General features: G+C 34.2%; 2 long non-coding RNA genes across 2 annotated transcripts in view; one reads left to right on the top strand and one right to left on the bottom strand.

Moving 5' to 3' along the window:
* Positions 1–13,642: 13,642 nt before the first annotated feature.
* The window catches only part of LOC121323199, a 36,044-nt gene continuing 26,034 nt past the window's right edge, over positions 13,643–23,652 (top strand). The window contains exons 1-3 of the long non-coding RNA XR_005951124.1: positions 13,643–13,848; positions 14,307–14,355; positions 15,733–15,789. This is a non-coding gene — a long non-coding RNA (uncharacterized LOC121323199). The remainder of the gene's footprint in view (positions 13,849–14,306; positions 14,356–15,732; positions 15,790–23,652) is intronic.
* LOC121323198 overlaps positions 20,003–23,652 on the bottom strand; it is a 47,636-nt gene continuing 43,986 nt past the window's right edge. The window contains exon 3 of the long non-coding RNA XR_005951123.1: positions 20,003–20,275. This is a non-coding gene — a long non-coding RNA (uncharacterized LOC121323198). The remainder of the gene's footprint in view (positions 20,276–23,652) is intronic.

Below are 23,652 nucleotides of genomic sequence, written 5' to 3'. Positions count from 1 at the left end.
CACAAAAGAAGATATTCTAATCATTTAATTATTAAATCTATTCTTAATTAAGTCTCAAAATAAGCATGGTTCTCAAAATAGTGCACTGCATCACAAGAGTGATAATCAAGGTTTTAACAAACATTTTCTTACCTCATATTAATACTATCTGCATTATTACTGATCCCTTAGCTTTGTCTTCTGTAAAGGATATTCTGGTCCTTTGCTTGTATTTTATACTCCAGTTCGGAATATGCAGACACTTCAAAGACAATGTATTAGAAGTAATACTTGCTGCTACTTCCTGGTATGAAGTCACTTCCTGTGCTGTTGCTCTATTTCGCTCCAATGGTAATGTAAGCTACCACACAACTCCTTTAAGAGAATAAAGAGATACTCATAAGTAACAATGGCACTGTCATTGTGGGATAGACGGATAAGCACAGTTATATGTCTACATCTTGTGTAAGGTTTGTTTGTAGTTTGTAGATCAGGGATGTGTAGCATTTATTTGGTGGCCATCCTCATATGATTGTCAGTTCCCTGACGAGAGCATTTCTCAAGTGATTTTAAAGGTACCTCGATAAAAAAGGATTTTACAATACAATATTCACACTTTATATTAGAGCAGGGCTTCTCAAACTCAATCTTGGGGATCCCCTGTATCTGCTGGTTTTCATTCCAACTGAGCTCTCAGTTACTTAACTATACCCTTAACTGAACTGATAATGTGCTTAATTAGATAATTTTACTTTAAATAAGCCAAGCTCCTCCAAAACAATATAAAAATTTATAATAATAAATCATATTTTTAAAAACTGCCCATTTTGACCCCTTTCCAGGTTACATATAGAACAAATATTCCGTTACAATTGCAAAATTTTATGAGGATTTCAAATAAAAAATAAAAAATATGATTTTAAATATCTTCTAGCATTGACATGGTATATTACTTTCAAGATTTTGTCTGAGCGATGGTCTGTATAACAAAACGGCTCTATTTAAAGGCACTGACAGCTAGTTTGTGGAAGTAGTCCAGACTAAACAAAATATCACAAAGTACATTGCCAAATCATATGTAAATCCTTTTAACCATATAATATATTAATAAAAACAAGTAAAAAAGACAATTGTTTTTATTAAATTAATCAATACGAGAACAATCTTCATAAAAATCTTTACATACAAACATTACAGAATTAAAATATCCATGAATAACATTTTTTTTTTAAAGTCTATAGAAAAAATTATTATAACAACAATAACAAAAAGTATGTAGAAAAACAAACTATAGTATAAATGGCAACAAAGCAGTAAACCTAACTATTTGGGCTACTACAATAAAAGTGGACATGTCACAAAGACAGCCGGAGTGGGGGACGTCAGACCAGAAACAGGAACCAGGAAATAAACAAAAAGAGAGGTGGAGTTTGGTGGAGCTGAGCGAATGGTTTTGCCAAGCATTTAATAATATATACAAGCAGAAAATAAAAGGTTGCAAAGACAAACAAGACACAGGACACGGCACTCGTCGCCAAAACAAAAAGACAAACAAAACGGACTATACAGACAAAACACGGTGAGCTTCTATTTTTAATGATTACTATTATTCTTATTATTTTTACCTCTGTCTCCAATCCTGCTCTCCACTCACTGAACACACATCCCAGAGTGAGTGAAAATATGCAGCTTTTATGCAGCTGTACCGAGACTCGATTGCTAATCAATCATTCAGTTGGAGTCGCGGTACAACTACATGTGAATTAATAAAGTGCAATTCCCTGTACGCACATATTATTACATTTTACTTGCACGTGAAGTGCTGTGCAATCCTCGTGCCTAAATACAAATATACATTTACCCATTTATATCCCCTGTACCAATGACTATACACCAACATTAACACACAACATATAACACAAAATACACACAAGGGCGGGCACTTTTCCACAGGACACCACTGTAAAGCAAACAAATAAATAAATGTATTTCATTTTTGCATATAAACATAATGTACTGTGTATTTTCTGACTTTCAATAATTTTGCATTATGAAGAGAAAATCATATTTAAATACAAAAGTTCTAGAATTCAATGTAACCATGAACAGCACATCAACAATAAGAAAAAATGTATACAGTCAGCACTCACATATCCCTATACAGTTTTGACTTCAGTGATGGTTAAACGAGTGTGGCACATATCTGATTGTTTCATCTGATTTGACATGTATGTAGGTGAGCATGTTATAACCTGCCCCCTCTCATCTCTCATCAACAACCCCCTGCCCTACACACACACACACACACACACACACACACACACTTTGTACTGAAAGAAAAAATATGACTTGGTTTTGAGGAACTGTACAGGGAGAAGTTGATTCTTTCATTGAAATTTGTTAGTGCATGAGTTGGGGGAATAGCAGCAGTAAAAGGCAAAAACTTGTCAGTTTTTTCCGGAACACAAAAAAGATACAATGTCAAAATTACATAGCTGAAAGGACTCTTTGTAGATGTTCCATGTAGATGTACTGTTGTTGGTTTTGTTGGTACAGTACTATATTTTCAACAGAAGTAATATTTTAAATCAGAACGATGTGCTTCTGAAAATGTCACTTTCCAAAAGAGAAGACACGTGGACTATAATTCATTACATACTATTAAATCTGATATGTATTGTAGCGGTATGTAAAATTCACCAATAATGACCCAACAGCGAAATGAAATCAACATGCCCATGCACAGAACTGCTTAAAACATAAAATGTAATTTAGTAAAAAAAAAATTAAAAACCACCAGTTTCTAGAATTCAAACTTGCAGAATATAGTGCTCGATAAGGCCTTAATGTTACAGTTCACTTGCAAATGAAAATGCACAAAAGCAACTGAAGATCACAGATAAAAAAAAAAAAGCATCACAGTATCTAAAACTGTTTAATGATGATCTTTTACATTACCGTGCCAAGTGGAGGTACAGGCCTTTACTGGAGGAGGAGGAGAAGAAGAAGAAGAAGAAGAAGAAGAAGAAGAAGAAGAAGAAGAAGAAGAAGAAGAAGAAGAAGAAGAAATTACTGCACAGTAATATTAAACTACAAAAGCTTCTGCAATGGCATGCTTTTTAGGAGTCTAAGGCATTAAAAACCTTAATTTGACAAAATAAGCTTTTGGAATAGTCATCTTATTGAAACTGTTGGTAGTGCATAACTTATTCTTGTCAACAAGCTGCAGGTTTTGTTATATTATTGGCTGCTGATTCGTTAAATGTTGGAAGAAACTGAACTTGTCTCAGCATTGAAAATTGTCTTTATTCACAAAGCCTGTACAAGCACTCTGGCAGAGAGAAAGGGCTGATACATTTGAATTGTATACCAAGACAGAGCCCACAGGTGTGTGTGTGTAATCATCATTTCCTAAGACAAACATTTTGATTGGGAATTTAAGCAGCTTTAACATCTTATCCTGGCAAACCATTTATCTTATTATTTAAAGGAAGTCACACCTGGGAAGATAAACATGAGCACAAGCACTTATTACTGCAAAGACAAAAAGTTAAACATTTACAGGCATCTTTTGACATGGATGAATCACAACCAGTGCTAATGGATCTACTACCTCATCATGAATTACAATATATTTGGTCAGTGTTCTTTTAGTGACAGGATGGGTATGGGGCTGATAGAGAGAAGCAACTGCATCTAATTGTGAACACTTTTGTGGGGCCTGTCTGAGTGTAGTTTATGTAAGCAGTGTCTCAAATTTGAAATACATATTGTAGCTATTTAACACTATCCAATGAGAAATATTTTGGGGTAGTAGTCAAGAATATTCAATAGGACTCTTCAAGTTGCAACTTAGTATAAAAACACTTAAATGGAAATGACCTGGTCAAAAATCTTTCTTTTTAAAGCATTGAGGGTTCTAAACCTCAAGTTGACAAATATTGTGGGAAATGCCTTCATCAGTGTGGATAACTAGAATAACCATCTGTATAGTGCTGAATGCATTGGCTAAAATGTCTATTTGTTTTATTTTAGCTCTACCCTCAGGATAATATATCAGCATTGCTTTAAAAGCTTTTTTTTCTGTAATTGTTACCCTACCTATCAAATCCGAAATCTTTTTTTTTATGGAAAATTGTGAAATGTAGAAAGTCGTTATATTACTTCTAAGGCATTCATTTAGTACATGCTGATAGTGGACTTGAAAAACTGCACTTGCTGATTTTTTTTTCTTTCTCTTAAACTGATGGGGAGAGAGCCCAGGGGCCTCTCCAGTTGCTACTGTGAGTCCTTTACTCAGTTCTGTTTGGGGTCATTGTTCTGAACAAATCATCCATGGAGAATCGAGCCCTCCAGTTCATTATATATTCTCAATTCGAGGTGACCATGGGAAGTTCCTAAATCCTGGTCTTGGCTGCTAATTATCTGTTCAAACACCTTGTAAATACCTTATAAACCTCCAGAGACCAAAATCAACTTTTTAACCACAGACACTAGGGCCTATCCCTCTTCCAAACCCCCAGTTCTAAAACTGACCAGGTTATCTTTCCTCTGGGGTCATTATTGTATTGTGTTTGGAAGTGTATCTTTTCACCCGGTCTGCCTCAGACAGAAAGATGTGATGAGTTATTTACAAACACCTAGACTCTATTTATTCTTGCTATAAAGAAACGTTAAGACCCACTGCGCTACTGGACTGAAAGAAACATGACCAAAACTGATATGATATATGTACCATATATATATATATATATATATATATATATATATATATATATATATAATATATATTAAAATTTAACAAAAATTTTTAATTTGCGTTAATTGCACTCATCTGTTTTGATCCTCTTAGCATACCATAATTCATTCCCTGTGGCACCATTTTTGCATAGATGTTTGCATAGAAAGCTCGTCATATAACTGCATTGGGAGTAAAGTACTAAGTTTAATACTGTAAAAGTATTTACAACCAAGGACAATATAACTGTAACTCAATGAATGCCTTTTTTATTTATACAATTTTAAGTTATTAATAAAATAGTATTTTTTTTTTTTTTTTTTAACTGGCAATCGAAAACATCAGTATAGGATAGATACCCTCTTATAGGAAACTGATAAGAAAATATACAGTATAATCTGAAGTGAGTAATAAACTGAATCCATTTTGATTTTAACAGTTGGTTCAAACAATTTAACAGCAAATGCTGTGTTTTTTCTATATAATTCTGTGTAAATAATATTAATCCAGAAATAGGACAACCAGTATTTTTTATGCTGGGCTGTTTTTTGGATAATAATAATAATAATAATAATAATAATAATAATAATAATAATAATAATAATAATAATAATATACAGTGTAAAGTACAACCACACTGTTTTAAAGAGTCAAACAGGATATTTTCTTAAACCAAATTACAATGCATTGGTTACTGTTACTCAGCAATATTTTATTTGGCTTTGTTCTTTTTCTCACTGAACTTTTTAAAAACTAAACTTTTACTTGTGATTTATTGATCAACTGTTTTGTGGAAGTTTACTAAAGTTAGAGAGTATTTTAAAACTTTTGAATAACCATCAAACCTTTATGAGCAACACACACATGCAAATAATTAATGTATTTATTCAATCATTCATTTATTCATTCTTTTATTCTTTTAGTCATTCTTTTAAAAATAGGCTTTAATCAAATGTCTAAATAAAGCGTGACTTTGTTATTCGCAAATAAGACATCATTTTAAAGTGGAATATTTTTTTAATATTTTACCAACCACAAATAAATAAACATGTTAAATAATAGAAATGATAAGGACTTCTGGTGAATTGTTATCCTGTTCACTGTCCTACTGGAGATTGAGGCAGCTAGTAATATCATTTTATGACCTGTCTTTATAACTCATTGCCAGTTTAAGGCACAGAAAGTCTTTGACAGATTAAAGTTGATCAAATAAATTCAAAGTGGATAAGGTTTGGTGCGTGCGTGGGTGCGTGTGTGCGTGTATGCGTGTGTGCGTGTGTGCGTGCATGCGTGTGACTGTGACATAAATTAGAGCTGATTTTCCCCCTGGATACTCTGTGCAAGTACATGTGTCCAGAGAAATTAATTAATATAACAATTCACATCCAGAAAAAAGTAATATTAAAAACATAGTGTGAATAAAAATGGAATTATACCATACTCCACTTCCCTTACTTATTAGTCACCCTCTATGGAAGATACATTTTCCTTGTCTATCAAAATTCACTTGCATATATCTTTCTAGTTATTTATAAACTGTATTTATGGACAAAATTCCACTCATGATTGCACCACTCTTGCTTCTTACAATTCATGATTTTTCTCTTCCTTTATTGTAGTGAGGCACATCCTCAAAAGTGCTGAAAAAAGACCTCTATTGCTTGGAAACTATACATTTTAAAACTGTTGGTCCTTCATGCGTCAATCAGCTTTATCAACAGCAAACTCATCCCACTGTTTATTCTCCTAGAAAATATTGTTTGTGTTAGATGAAAATGGCTTAGTGCATGGCCTATCGAGCAGATTCATGCTTTTCGGTGTGAGAGAAAGAAGTGCTTAAGAATGGGGAGATGAGCTTGGAAGGTTGAAGAAGAAGAAGAAGAAGAAGAAGAAGAAGAAGAAGAAGAAGAAGAAGAAGAAGAAGAAGAAGAAGAAGATGGAATATGTCATCATCATGAGCCATAGTGGGGTAAAAGACCTTATGAAGCTTAAAACAGTTTTCAAGGAAGAATCAACCATCCACCAGACTGTGATAAATAAAATAACATGGAGGGGGGGGGGGGGCTGGTTGGATTTGCAAGCATTTTGTAATGTGCTTTTGTCTAGTTCTCTTGGAGGGGGGGAGTCTTTGTGTTTCCTTCTAGCAGGGTCTCAGTCTTTCTCCTGCTGGATACATAGAGCCCAGATCACTCCTCCAGCCACACAGCCCCTGTGCAGCCCATGCTGGGGCCTGCTCAAGGAAGTCCAGCCAGGTTCAAGGGAGGAGACAGGACTGTCCACATCAGTTTCTTTTTGCAATGCAGGTTAAAATGCAAAACACCAGAGTGAGTACAGCTGGAAGAAACTTTCACCCCATGGATTTGTGCCAGAATTACTTTTTTTAAGAACAGAATTTAAATCAAATTTATTTCTTTTGTTTTTATGTATCCCCCAACTCCTCTTGAAGCTACTTAAATAAAGGTCCCTTGCTGACTATAATGAACTGTATTCTGAGATAAAGTAAGAAGTTATAATATATGGGTTAATGGAAGCTGTTGGTTTTCAGATGTCACACAATGGGTCACTACATGGAGGCTATGAAAAACATAGATTGGTTCAAAAGAATCTTAGAGACAGCCCTGTGTGAGGGTACAAGCACACTAATCCCAGTGTTCTCAATAAAGGTTGATTTTGGTATACTTCAAAATCAACCTTTATTGAGAACAATACAATGCAAACCAGTCTGATTTAATTTGTCCTCAAGAATAATATTTTTATCAGGTTTTTTGGTGAAGGAAACTGAGTGAATTTGGACCATGCCTCTTCAAATAGTGAAAGGTTGATTTTAGTGAAGAATATTAATGAATTATAATAATTTCTTAGTTTGCTAAAGAAGTAACATTTGAAAGAAGTAATTTGCTTGCTTTTCGTGCCTATGTAGGGTCCACCACAGAACCAAAGGACAGTTGTGTGATATATAACATCCAATTTAAACCAATAGGCTGGTGCTACTTCACATAAACACTTCAATGGTAATTTCAGACACAAACTGTCCAAGTTGCTGTCTTGATCCACCAGGTACCAATTTCAATATATTTTGGGAATACCCCAGTGCTGTGAGGTCGTTGCCTTTCCTTCTTTCCTACTATAGAACTTGCAAGCAGAGCTGCAACAAAAAAGATGATATTGTCATGAAACGGACTCTGTTCTGCAGAGGTATCATTTTCTGGCATGAATCCTCTATAACAGCCTGGATGTCTGCTATGGTTGAGTGGGTGAATTGATATTAAATATTTTATTGAGCTTTACTTTCTGTGTATTTGTTTAAATGTTGTTTTGTTTTTTTTTGCATAGCATGATGAGATTTATTGGTTGTTTGATGCTATCTCCTTGTTCATAGCTATAAAAAATGAAAAAAAAAAAATGAAACACACTCACAGAGAAGCCTTGGATTACTTATAATGTGCACTTTGAAAAATCTAGTATATATCAAATACTGTAAGCTCTGCTTAAAGAAGGCTAGTCAATCAGACAAACAAGTAAACAAAACTGTGGTAACCAGAACAATGTCCCGTGGTAGTTGCAGATGTGGCTCTCCCTGTGGGTCTCTCTGAAATGCCGCCACCTGCAAAAATTCCAGGATGTCTGATTTTCTTTCACTCAGCTGCATCAGAACCTTGTGACATTTACTTTCGCAGTGAAAGAAACTCTGGAATTTACAGTATTCTGTCCCTGTGGGGAGAGACAAAGGGGTACGGGGGAAGGGTTAGGGGTATACATTGGTGCTACCACGATGCCTTGCACCTGGCTTATAAATGACAGGAATGCAAGGTGGGCATGTAGCACTGATTTTGGGACCTCAGGCACTGATATTCAACTGCAAAACATTACTGCTTTTACTTTCAAGTCCTCTGATGTTAGGACCAAGGCTGTTGTTTTCTTCATTCTAAACACTTATGAAAACACTTGGAGAGTGCATGCTTTCTTTACAATCTCTACTGATAGTGTTTTTCCCCATTTATATGATTTGAATCCATGCAAAACAGACTCAAGGAACTTTAATGGATAATGCAGAATAAATAAGTATATACATACAATGATAATGATAATAATGAGTTATCTTAAGCAGTGTAGTGCTGTTTGTGAAAGTCCCTCCTAAACACTGGGGTTCTTAATAGGCTGTAAGGTAAACCTAAATCAAAAGCTAGCTTTTCAATAACAGGTTGTTTTGAGATTATAAGCCCATTACTTACCAGCAAGTCTATTTTTCTATCTTCAGCCATTAGAAGACAGCTATTGAGAGATAGTGTGAGGGTCAGGAATAGAATATTCCCAAATGGAATTAATTATAAATAGAAATAAAAACAAAAAATGTATTTTTTATTGATAAAAATCTGCCAGGGAGAAATCTGTTTTACCTATAAGATGAAGAGGACCCACGTTTTATTAAGTTCAAGTCTATAAAAAACGACATCTTTATCATTCTTTTCTAAGATTTACAGAAGTGTATCTGCTTCAATGTTTGTCAATCTTGACTTTCCCTTTTCAGGCTGATATTATACACAGCCCAGGGAATCTGTCCTTGGCCCCAAAAATCTCAAAAACAAACCCCTTTTGGAATCTGAGGGCAAGACTGTATAATCACAAAGAATTTCAGAGAGACGAGCTGCCCAGCAGCAAATTAAAAAGTTTAGGCCTCAAAGAATGAGCGGCCTTGTTTGGCTCTGCACACTGCAGCTGCCTCTTTTTTTGGTGGTTTATTACACACGGGCATCTAATGAATGAGAGCTGCTGTTTTAGAGTACGTCACAATTACAGGACCTATTTCCTAGTGCACCACAGATCTGACTGGTCAACTGCAAGGCACTGCCATCATAATTCTTCCTAGGAATGGGAGCATAAAGAGGGTTTGTTGGTGGTTGGCTAGACCTACAAAGTCCTGCCTTTAGGGCCTGTTGATGCCATCCCTACTTGTGTTCTTTGGCATAGTAAGGTACAGAAACATGGATTGTTCACTTGTTTGAGAAAACCAAAATAGTGTAATGATGGACATTGGAGGAGTCAGTCCTCAGGTTCAAGCTGGGTTACGACTTCCAAAAGTTACATGGCGGGGGGGGGGGGAGGCTTTCTCATAGTGTTCGTTTATAGTTTTGCTTCAGCCTTTGTTGTATCACTTCTATTAGGACCACATGAGGATAACAACTGGCAGTCTATGATTTTTGAAGAATGGTGTGCTTGATATATGGTCAAGATTTTGCTGTATTATTTTCTCGTTTTTATCTTCTGTACTGGTGGTTTCCATTTCTCACAGCAAATTTCTTTTAATCATATGCTTACACCCCGTGCAGAGTTATTCTGAATGGGATATACCTTGGGATGTCACAACTTTAAAAATATCATGGGTGACCATTAAAAATTGCTTAAGCACCTATTAGCTACAAAATTATTCAAGCTATGCATGCAGGTGGAATTTTTCTCTAGATGTAAAATCCATTTGCATTCTAATCCCACTGCTGTTCTTTTACTGGACCAGATTTGTGGTAAAAATGTATTACTTGCCTAATTTACATGACAAGAAACAAGCTGATTCAAATTAACTCGCAGGCAAATCCTAAATTTATACGAACAAGTATAATTACCTAAAGAATGTGCTCCAGGCTTTTAGATCTATCTTTGATCATGCCTCTAGATAATGTACATTTTCATTACTTCACAATAGATATCATCTTGCACATTTTTATTGTCAAGTAGTTCTGATTTATTAAAGTTTGTCTCCTAAAAGGTACCAAAGACCTATATTGCAATATGTGTTATCCATAACCATTAGGTCTGGATCTTTTACTTTATCAAGTAGTGCATTTTTTTTCTCACACTAAATAAAGGAGCAGCAGGTTAAGGAAGCATTATAAGGCACTTTATTTTGGAAACAGTATATTATTATTATTATTATTATTATTATTATTATTATTATTATTATTATTATTATTAATAATAATAATAATAATAATAATAATAATAATAATAATAATAATATAATATTATTATTATTATTATTATTATTATTATTATTATTATTATTAATAATAATAATAATAATAATAATAATAATAATAATAATAATATACTGTTTCCAAAATAAAGTGCCTTATAATGCTTCCTTAACCTGCTGCTCCTTTATTTAGTGTGAGAAAAAAAAATTAATAATAATAATAATAATAATAATAATAATAATATAATAATAATAATAATAATAATAATAATAATAATAAATAATAACTTAGCAGATGACTTACAGAGACTAGGGGGTGACCTATGAATCACAACTGCTGCTGCAGGGTCACTTACAACAGGACCTCATTTTTACATCTCATCCAAAAGACGAGACGTATATTCCACATGTTTCCATTACATAACAGAATTCTACAAATATATGCCCCATATGTCAACCTGATATCCCACGTTTCATGAAAAAATATGATTTTGAAGTTCATTAAAAAAAAAATGGTAATTTAAATTCAAAACCACATGCAGTTTTCCTATTCATGAATGGAGTAGTCCAGATAACCCAGATGTAAGTCTCATGGCCACTTTCTGTTTTATGTTTTTGGGGAGACACATGAATGCATGCAGAGACAAAAATTGTACCTGTTTTAAAATCACATTGAAGTAAACTAAGCACACCTTTCACAGGGAATATTAATCGTAGCTTTGATACTTACAGGATTACATCTTTACTGTCTCTAAATTCTACACACACACACACACACACACACACACACACACACACACATATATATATATATATATATATATATATATATATATATATATATATATATATATATATATATATGTGGCCACAGTTACAGAATCAACTTTGCAGGAATAAGATCAAATGCCTTCATTGATTCTGGTGTTATCATGCTCACTCTTGCTTCAAGGCCTTGATGGGGCTTCTTCAGGCAGTGTGTCCACTTCTAATCTATTCTTCATTCCAGATTTTTGTTAAATCTGACCTTTTTCTCTTTTAAGCTTGTATTCTGACCCAGCACCCAACATATTGCCTAATTGTTGTGCTGGGTGAAAATTTTCTCCAGTTCATTTCAAATTAAACAATTCTCAATCCTTCCTGTGCATCATTACACTTTTGTCTCAGGTTTTTTTTTTTCACATGCACTCTCCTGTCGGCTTTTGTTTGATTCCATATAAGAGGGCTCAGTAAATAAATAGTCCAATCTTCATATCGCAGCAAACCTTCAGAGACCAGATGACTATGAAAAGAATGAAATAATACATATCAATACGTTTTCAATTATTAGAATACTGTACTCACACAAGAAACAACATAGTTTTGCTATTAGCTGGCTTTGTGATTCGAGCAGCAGCTGCAGTCCCAGTTCAGTTAAAGCCAGTGGTATACCTGTTGACTCTGCTGCCTTTTCATACCCCATGAGTGCACCTGTTGCAACTCTATTATAACCAGCTCAGAGCTGCAATCAAGATCAGGAAACAGTTTACTGACATCTGCATTCTCTCTCTCTCTCTCTCTCTCTCTCTCTCTCTCTCTCTCTCGCTCTCTCTCTCTTTCTAGTTAAACATGGTGTAGTGTGGGTGTTACGTGAGCTTCCACACAAAGCTCTGCCCATCTTTCCAATCCCAATACGAAGGACCACCCTGGATAGTCAGTACTGGGCTTACCTCAAAGAAACACTGACAATGGAGTCTAATTGAGCAGAATTGTATGCTACTTTCAGGGCACTTGTGGTTTAAGACAGATGTGAACACTGGTTTCAAGGAGAGAATGCTAGTGTATAGTAACTGCTGTGTTGCCCACCGTCTTGCTTTTGTTATATTTGGGCAAAGAGTTGCCAACTTTATTGGCTATTATTTACAACTCTAATTTTCCTTATTTAGGTTGGCAGTTCATCAAATGACACAACGGTGAAATGTCTGATCTGTATATTGCAATTATGTTTGGTTTTTCCAAACCATGCATTGCATTCAAGAATTAATTATAATTATATATTGCAATGTCCTTCTAATTCTATAACTAACTGTGCAGAATTTGTATTATTTAAAATGATATTTTTGTATAGTTAAACATACAGTACTATCCTTCAGCTGCTTTGCTAGAATCTAACAATAACTTAACAGTTTGATATTTTACATACACCTACATTGTTTTTCTTATTTTCAGTTTGAATAGAAAAGAATGAAATGCATTCATCTGTGAGTTTTTTATCTGGTTCATTGTTATATCGACAACCAAAATATGTGAAGTTGTTGATGCTGAAATATGTCTGCACCTACCTTTTCATTGTTCAGATTTGTTCTAGTTGTACAACTTTGATTCTCTGACAGTACAGTGGCTGGAAAATACACAATTTAATAAAACTGAAACACATTTATATAGCTGTAAGGCAAAAACAGCAAAGAAGATACCAGTAGAACATTAACATCTGGTTTATTTACTTTGCCTAAAGGTACCAATTCTTTGCAATCACCACACAACCCTACCATAAGAAGGAAAGAATATTGCTATTGCTATGGCAAGTCAAATTATCATTTAGAGATATATCAAATTGCATTTTAGGATATCTTGAAATATTTTGCTATATTTCAAATTGAATTACAGCTATCTTTAATTGAGCAGTTTTTAAAATATATATATTAGAACTGACTGAACAAATTGCTAAACCGTCTAACATTCAAGAACTGGCTATACTTAAAGAAGTATTGATTTACTTTTCTTACTTCAGAAAACTGAGAAACAGCTTAAAAACCCTGGTTCAATAATACAATAAAAATGTTAATCATTTATAGGAACACACCTAATGCATTATTTAAACAAAGTAAATTATTATTATTATTATTATTATTATTATTATTATATTATTATTATTATTATTATTATTATTATGCATCTAGTTTCAGTTGCTTCTTGTTTTTTCTTTCCTCAAAAGAGAACTTTGTTCCTCCAGGCTGGGCCCCCTGTAATGCTGCAAACACCACTGAAATTTTAAGTTCTCTTTTGTTGCGTGCTCTTGCTCCATGCTGACATCATACACTGCTGATCTGTTAAAAACCCTCTTTCTTCAACAGCAGCAGTTTTAATCATTGCACACAACTGAGTCCAACCGATTATTTTAAAGGTAATCAGAAATGTATCTCGGATATTTGGTATTACTACAACCAGAGGAGGGAATTTGTCTTTGATCAGATTTTAAAGTTTTAAATGGGGAATATGAATGGATCGGGGCTTATGCTGAGTCTTTTGCTTTAGTGTTTACTGACATAAACTCAAAATTGAATTTTAATTAAGGAAACTTGAAAAATATAAGCTATCAGATGTTTCTTTTACAATGCTAAGTTTTCAAAAAGGAAAAAGAAATAGCAGTATTAAATCTACAGTTTTAAGGAACATAATGTTATTTTCAGTCTAGTTAAATAATAATGATAAAAAAAAGAAATATATGTTCTGAACAGGAACATAAACAAATAAATAAATAAAAAGTAACTATATGCACTGTACCTTGTTTTGCCATTATAGATGACTTTTGATTCTGTATAACAGGCTTTTTTTTCTCATTTCATGTATGTTTTGTTACAGATGGCTTTCCATAAATAAATCTTGAACTCTACTAATGATCTCCAGCACTGTAAATCAAATGTTTAAGTATATTATTATTATTATTATTATTATTATTATTATTATTATTATTATTATTATTTATTTATTTATTTATTTATGGATGTATTTATTTCTAAGCAGATTATCTTAACCAGGGCAACTTACAATTGTAGACAAAACATACATATCAAGAATTACAGTACAATTAAGAGCAAGATACAAAATACAATAACTTCAGTCCTAATAAGAGCAAATACAAAACACAGTACTGTTTAATATCGAGCCAGTTCAAGAACAGATAACAGTGTTGATAGTTAAATCAGGGTTAGATATGAGGGCAGGTAAAATACAAAATATTACAGATTGGGTTAAGTGCAGGATTAAATACAGTAAAATAGGGAGCAGATAAGTACAAGTTAAAGTGCATTAAAGAGTGCTATATTGTCCAGAAAGGAAGAGTTGAGTTTTACAGGTATTATATGCTTTACTCAGTAATGTATTTGGGTAGCATTTAAGTTGTGTGCATAGAAAATATTTTTTTCGAAATGTGTTTATAAGCTGTTGCATAATTAGAATACTGTACTGTGGATTTCAAATTGGAGGTTTGATCTCGTTTCTTTGCAAAAATAACACTCCCGCGGTATAATGCTAGATATACTTTGATTGTTAAAATTATTTCAATCCTATTTGTATAACATATTATATTAGTAACTTTTTCAGCAGTTGTTCTATGCAGTAAAACGTACTGTCTTTCAAAACAGCTTATTTATTCTTGTATATTCTGTCTTAAAGCAGCATACCAAAATAATCTTAACTACCGGTACTGTACATCAAGAACTGACCAATCGCATTAAAGTTTAAGTGAGATGGGAGTGGTCAGCATCAAGAACACTTGGAAGTTCATAGAATGTTGCATTGAAGATTCATAAACTCTGAGCAGATGTACAATTTAAAATGTTTTTTTTTTTTCAAATACATACCACTGGCAATTGTATTACTGCTGCATTACATGGGTAACATAATAGTTGCTTATAGTTAAAAGGCTTCTACTCATCCTCAATTGATCCTCTTCATCTCTAAGCAGTAAAGCTTGATCTGTATCGATATTCACAAATGGGATACAAAAAAGCCTTCACTGCACTTTTAATGACTATAAAAGCTATAATTTCTTCAGTAGAATTAAATAACATTAGTTTTAGTAGAATTAGTTAACAACTTGGTTGTAGGATTGACACTCTTGAAGATGCACTAATTCCCCCACATAAATTAATTTCTGTCATGCGTGACTTCAGGAGATTGGACAATTTATACTTAATTTTCTCAAGTATAAATGTATCATGGTTTCTAAAACTGAGAGTGCTTTCTTGTCTATTGTGTCTTAAACCAGCATTTGTCTCACACACAGGACAGCGATGACAACTCACATCTTCAATGGTCACACAAGTCTTTCTTTTGTGAGGTCGTAAGTATATCCTTGCTTCGTAAAATGCAGACCAGCCAAGATGACTGATTAGATACCACAACTATTAAGCAATTGTTTTACCTGAACTAATATCTCATGAATGCTTAATGTTCCACCAAACTATAATATGTACCAGAAGCAAACAACTTATTTTTTGTCAAAACCCCATCTTTTTTTAAAACGTCAATTATAATTAAGGATTCAGTTTTTCGGGTTTTATTAATTGTATTTTTCCGTGCTAACTATTTTCAAGTTTCATGTAAATCGTTTTTTTCGGGGCTTTTGTTTTTGATATACTGTATGAAATTAGTGTTTATGGTTACTTTCCAAAAATCTTGAGCATTTTTTGTTTGTTTGTTTGTCAAAATATGTATAGTAACTCGACAGTACTTGCACACTTAAGTTTCCACCTTTCCTTTGCTGTCTTCCACAACGAAATCCCTATGGTCACAGGTACATTCTTCTGGGGTTTTTGTGTGTAGGCATTTTTGTACAATTCGCCACAATTCTGTTTTAAATCCTCTGTATCTTAACTGTAATACAGTTGTATCTTAACTGTAATCTCGTTTTAAATCTCGCAAGCTGAGCCTCCAATAGAAATGTAGGAAGGTGCTGTCACTCAGTAGTTGGGGTGGATTTAAAGTATTCAGAATTAATCAATGATAGATACAAGTCAGGAAGGCGGGACATTGCCCAGCAGCACAGGGAAATGTATTTATTATTATTTTTGTAGTAGGTTTTAGTTATCTTTTTATGTGGAAATGGTAAAGTCAACGTGGATCGATTACACATTCCACAGTTTTTATAGTGTTTTCCGGTGTTTATTGGATATCCATCAATTTATTTTTTTTTGTATCTTGGGGTGTTTTATCTGGTTTTATCGGTTAAAACCAAAAATCAGAAGCCCTAATTATAATGCTTTTTTGTAGAAGGTAACACAGACATGATACATGTTGAGTTATATGTTGCAGAACCTAAAGTGTTTTAGAGTTGATTAATATTCTGAGATCTGCAGTACTACTAATGCACTTGCATTCAGTAACTCTTTTCTTAGCTATTGCAAACCTTTAATAAGCTTTTAATGACCACATCTAGCACACACCCACTTCTGAAGGGGTTTGCACTGGCCCCCTCACAGCACTCAGTGGAAATCTGTCATTGCCAGCTAAATCCTTGCCTAGGTTGTCAACCATGCCTGTGCTAAACAGGATCACAGGGTCAAAATCAATTTGACAGGCCACCTGGAGAGCCCAGGCCGCGAACTGACTCAAAAAATTTATATCAGAGTTGGAATGAACTACCACCCAGGGCTAGGCCTGGGCTAACACTCTAACTACAATCCCAGGCCCAACAGAAGCTGGCGCAGGGAGAGGCCGGAGTTGTTGACCCTGCAAGCTGACCCCTTCAAACTTCAGCTGAAATGTTCTGGCAGTTTCCATGGTGACTAGGCACCCCAACCTTATCCAACTTGCTGAAAAAAAGGGAAACAACGTTTCAAGAATGTAATAAGCAGTAATGCAAATGTTGCTTTCATTTTTTTGGTTATATAATTGTCAAAATCTGGAGTCATATTGACATCTCTTTAGGCTTTGACAGAGTTTTTATTTCTTAATTTATTCACAATTAGTTTTTAGTTGTTATTACAAATTGCACCTTTACTTTTGAAAGAAACATCAACTACGTATGTTAGTGACCATGGAACACATTGTGATGAATGTATTGCTGTAAATTAACACAAAAAAGGTCACTGACTTTCTTAACCCTTTTGTTGTTTTAAGAATTAAGGAATTGTTCATGCTCAGGCTATAAAACAGAACGTCAACAGCCTTGAACACAGTTTTAATGGAGGCCATGACAATGGGAAAAACTTCTGAAAGGCAAATATTGACCTTGACAATGAAACCCTCAGAAAATAATAAATATTTTTTTAAAAAGTTCGGAGCTATTTTTTTTTTTTGAGAAAAAAAAAGGTTTCTTACACTATAGTTTTTCTGCTGTTTTTATGTTTGTTTGTTTTTTTGTATTATGCTTCACCGTGCACGAGTAAAAATATCTAGTATTGCATTTGTTGGAGTACTGCAGTAGCCTACCTTTCCATTTTGGTTTCTGATAGTTGATGTCTGACTGTTACAAATTTTTGAAGTAGTTAAACTGATGAATAAGCCCATACCGTGTTGGGCTGTTATACCTTGTGAGTGTTTTTCAGTTGAAGTGAGGTTAGTAGACTGTGTACTATAACACTCCTAATGCACTAACCCTAGCTTGACCCATGTCTGCTGTCTTAAGCTGTGTAAGTAATGCGTGATGATGGATGAGGCAGTTGGGAAATGGTTGCAAACATGGTCATCACTTCTTTCCATAGACAAACCAGTTTCTAAACCCAACTGCTAACCAACCTGTTTTTTTTTGAATGTAGGAGGCCACAAATAGCTGATATTTCCACACTTTGGTTGCTAGCATGTTTTCTGGGTTTTTTTAAAGTTTGATATCATTAAATTTCACCTATTTTTTTGTTTTTTTTAAGTTGTAAAACCAAATAAAACAAAAAAAAAGAAGAAAAAAAAATCCTAAATTACTCCTAAAATCCTAAATTGTTAAAACTTTGTGAAAAGGATCTGTTATTGTAAATTATACCTACTACAGGTGCACTTTTAGAAAATGGCATGTGTGCCATTGTTCAGGTGGCTGTTGTGTCATGCGTCATGAAAATGTATAATAAAGTTATACAATGTGTCACATAGCATTAATATTTTCAAATACATTAATACACGGTAATGTGTGTTACCGACTGGTTTATCTGCAGAGCATAAGTTAAAAATAACCACAACAGTTACGCACGTGCATATTAAACACGCAGACAAAGCAATACTATTTAATGCCATTAATACAGACAAGGTTGCAATGCAGAGAATATTGGAAATAATCGATTGATAATGAAGAGTGCTTGAGGGAAATTTTGGGAGAAAAATAAGTTGCTCCAATAAAGTCATTATTATTATCACCCAGGTTTTGGTCATAGTGAGTAGAGCAGTGGATAATTATTTGATTCTATAATGCTGTGAGCTGACTTAATCCTAAAGCTCAAGTGACCTTAAGCAAATCTTCAGAAAAACTTATTGAATGTGACAAATACAAGTGACAAATAATCAACAGTAGCACATTTCAAAATCTTCTTTTGTTTGCAGGCGCTGTCTCAAGTGATGAAACCTTTGAAAAAAAAGAAAATAGTTTTATTTTAATGACGAAATTACCTGCTTTAAGTTGTGTGTGTGTATATATATATATATATATATATATATATATATATATATATATATATATATATATATATATATATATATATATATATATATTGTATTTACAAGCCCAAAAGCTCCTGGTGGCTGTTTAAAACATCACAGTCTTCACTATAACCTTAAACCCACATTAACCCTCTCCTGGATTAATAAAAATAAATATTGCCCCGATTTTACAAGTAGTGGATGGGTGGCCTCAATGAAATCGTCTTTAAAACTCCAAATGCTTTTAAATGTACAGACACAGACACAGACACACAAGAGCCCATTCCTGTGGGATGAATTTTGCTTGATAATGTCCCATTGAATCGACTGATCTTAGTCAGATTGTCTGTAATTGCATACACTGTAATTTACAAAAACTGAATTTTTTTTTTTATAATATTAACAATAAATCATGTTATTGTCTATTAATTTTCCATAAACTACATTGTCAATATTTCCGTGGCAAGGTGGCATTGCACATTATTTTAATGCTGAAAGTGAAAAATGATACTATACTATTTCTTTACAGCCTAAATGCCCAGGACACACACGGGGCTCGTTTGACTGTGCAATGCTAATAGTGGAATCTTAGTGTAGTAGGCAGTGAAATCTCATCCATGGACCTGATTCACGTTTCTGAGGGAGCTGTCATTTCCAGGAGGGGACACAATGACGAGCCCAGGAGTGATAGAGCTCTGATCTCCACGATGAGGAGATAACCACCTGATTATAATGACTCCCTTGTTCTCTTCAGTCATTTGATCAGCGTGTGAACTCTGCTTATTTACAATCAAATGCAATGACCGAGTCCCCACACTGATTGCCATATATTTCTGCCCTTGTTGTACCTTACCTGTCCCATATTTCGTTGTGTGCAGGTGCAAATCACAAGTTACAGTTTGACCAGAAATAAAACACACACAACTCAAAAGTGTATTTATGGTCGTATGCATTTATTTATTATCTCAAGGCATAGGCATGCATACAGTATTTAACTGTTCTACAGAACTAGTGACAAAGCAGTTCATCTGGAGGCTGGGCATCCTCATTCTCTGTAACGGTGCAGAATCTTTGGGATTCCATCAAAGAAACTGATTAAGCTTTCTTTTAGAAAGAAATCAAAATAGCATTGTAGGGATTGGCAGTTCTAAAATGTGATACAGAGTGCCTGTCTCCTTGAAGTTGCTCTTCGGTGCAACAGGTGCCTGTGGAAATAAATGAGAAATCTGATGAGTTTTTTTTTTTCCTCAACAATCATCAAGCCTTTCAGACTGTAATAATGTGGCGTGAAAAGCAGTTACGATAGCGTTGCAGGTGTGAGGTTGAAAGGGGCTGCTAACATATAGTAAGGCGACTTTAGAATGAAGAGATATTACACTTCTATATTATATGCAATATGTGTTTCATAAGGGATGCTTATTTAAGAGTTTAAAAGAAAAAGAAGAACACAAAATGAAAAGGAAGAAATTGCTATAATAAAAGTGAGCTTTCTTTCATTGTTATATAGCATGCATGTTCGATCAAGAATATGTTGTTCTAATGAGATCATTGCAAAGCTTATGTCTATGATGCATGCTTAATTATTTTACAAAAAACAATTAGCAGCCCCGCTACAGCCTTCTTAATTATTTTGCAGCTGATTTATCTTGCTTTATGTCTGTCATTGCTTACCTCCTCTCCCATCAAAGACTCAAATTTGACCCCCTGAGAATAAATGAAACAAACCCCTTTACATTCCAGCACTGTCTCCAATAGGGTGGTAAAAAAAGAATCATTCAGAGTTTTAGACCCCTGGACCACACTGGAGGATTAATTAGGCTGGTGAAATCCATAGAAATGTATGGATTCGACATAATCAAGTTTCCAGTGCTGGCCGTATATAGAATAGGCAAGCAGCTGGAGAATAGAAATTACTGTTGGAGTGAAGTCATGCATGTAATTGAGTATATTTAACACAGCCATTTTAAAATGATCAATGATTAAGATTTTATGCTACTGGATTCTTTTCTCGTGGGATTGAACAACAGAACGGGCCAGAAGCAGGCCTGAAAGCGTACCTTATGCACAATCACTGTTTTTAAACTTTAGTTTATAGCCTATAAGAAAAAAGATAAAATAGTCAGTACTAGATCTGCCACATATATAAAGTCTTCTTTTCCATCTTTGTTTATCATCACTAGTAATTCTATAAGTCTCTGACAGCATGCAACAACAACCTTTTTTAGTTCAAATCAATTTAATAAACTCCTCTTTTAATAAGCCAGAGTTTTTATAATTTAGGTTAAGGACATAATAAATAAACGATTGTAATTTATTAGAAACAAACGTGAATGTTAGTCATTTAATATTATGTATAAGGCACTATAATCTGTCCAAATCCACAATGCATTAACAGTTTTTATTCAGCTAGCTGGGCAGTAAACAAGCCCACGCGTTTAGGGATGAGTTCTCCTCTTATTTCCCTTCACAGTGCTCAGGCTGCGCAAAGGAAATAAAAAGAGCCATTGTGGAGTCCATTGACAGATCAGACCAGCTTTTCTTAACCCTTTCTTCTAAAAGCACACAAAACGCTGATCACTTAAAAAGAGGGGGGGAGAGGCAACGAACTAGTAAATGATAGAGCCACACATACATGAGCTCCCATACAAGATTATGGCCAATTTTATCGACATTTGGAGGGTTGCGGGTGATATAGTTGGGAACTTTTTTTCAATCGATTACCAGTTTTTTCAAAAGTGTTTAACAAAAACTGATCAATGTCACGTTAAAAAAGATTTTTTATTAAGTTTACGCACAAGTCAGTTTCAAACCCAAGATTTCTCCATTATTAGGGGAGATTGGGGACAGTTGTAACACGGGACTGTTGTAACACCTTGAATTTCTCTAATCACAAACAAGCTAGTGTGCCATCACTCACTGGGCACATGCTCAGTTCAGGTCTCTGTCTGCCTGTGGAAGAGAAGCTGTCTGTGCCAAAGCCCTGAGATTTTATCTATAAAAATCAATTTTTAACATAGTTGAATAAATTCCTTCCCCAGTTTTCTTTTTGTGATATATACCTGTGTTATCCAGTGTATGGATCCAGGCTTTTAGCATTCTCATCCCTGATTTCTGTACTTATAATTGACACAATGTATTGCTCTTAGTTTGTTTTTTCTTGCTGAAACATGAGGTTTATAATGGCTCCCTGGCTTGTGCCCAGTTATAACACGTGTTACAATTGACCCCATACACCATTAGCTGAACTATACTGGGCACATGAATCTTGCACTGAAAGAAACAAAATGTTGATATATCACAATTGTGACTCACAATTTTTACAACATTTTTAAAACACAAGTTTTAAAAGTAGGACAACAAAAACAAAAGTCTTATGTGAACACTTATTTTTTAATAAAGATACTCAGTTTTTGAGTTAGATAACATTTGCTTCATGTGAAAATTGATCTTATTCAGTAAAACATTAAATTATTCAGTTAAAATGAAATGTGTTGTTATTTATTTAATTATTCTTCACAGACTGGTACAACTGACCCCCCTTGCTCCCCAGTTACAACTGACCCTGGCCATGGGGTCAGCTGCAACATGGACATCTTATATTTCAAGCCCACTTGCCAAATGTATATCAGATCTTAAGACAGGATAACTATGGGTACAGGACCCACAGTGGACAGATGTTAGTTATTTGTATCAAAGTCTGATCAAACTAGCTCAAATCATTTGTGAGTAATGGAGAGAAAGGTAAAAAAATAAATGTTACAACTGTCCACGGTCTCCAGTTCGAACATAAACCACTCACTTAAAGCGGTTACTAAAATTGAAAGCCCCTTTGTTATAGGCATGTTGGCACTTTAATGCTAATTTGGACAATGAAACTTGAAGATTTATATCTCTTGGAAAGTAGGACAAGCCAGATGGTAATAGCGTCATTAACAAACAAACTTAGGACGTACAAGTGAAGCCTGAAATTGGGAGGGATTCTGACAACAATGAGATTTGCTGTTGGAAAAGACCCAATTTCTGCCCGCTGAAGAGCTGCTGCTGCGTCTGAAAAAAAGTGCATGGCTTTATGTCTCTTTTGACTGTAAGTCAAACCTCTGCATAGTGTTTTAAGTGTAGGAGTGTGATAACATTCAATCCGTTTTTTTTTTTTGCATTTTTTTAAATTTCTGACCCCTAGTTAAAAATAATATCCACTCTATACTTATTAATATTGTGTTACAACATGTTAATAATAATAATAATAATAATAATAATAATAATAATAATAATAATAATAATAATAATAAATTTAAATTAAAAAAAACAAAAAAAAACAAAACATAACTGCTTTGGAAAATCGTGTCTCAACGTCAGTAACCAAATACTGAAAGTAATCAAATCCAAATTTGACGATGCTCATTTTTATGTTGAGCGGATCTTAAAAGAGCTTATGTATGGGACGTACCCTTGGGAAATAATTTACAGAAAACGGAATGCTTGCAGTTAGTCACAGGCTGTTTTCCTGGATTCTAAAGGCCCCGATCAAACAGGCTTTGAACTAAGCTACATAATATCTGGATGGCAGTGTTACAACATGCAC

The sequence above is a fragment of the Polyodon spathula genome, chromosome 11 (assembly GCF_017654505.1).
Source record: "Polyodon spathula isolate WHYD16114869_AA chromosome 11, ASM1765450v1, whole genome shotgun sequence".
Classification (NCBI taxonomy): domain Eukaryota; kingdom Metazoa; phylum Chordata; class Actinopteri; order Acipenseriformes; family Polyodontidae; genus Polyodon; species Polyodon spathula.
This window is presented reverse-complemented; position numbering and strand designations above follow the sequence as displayed.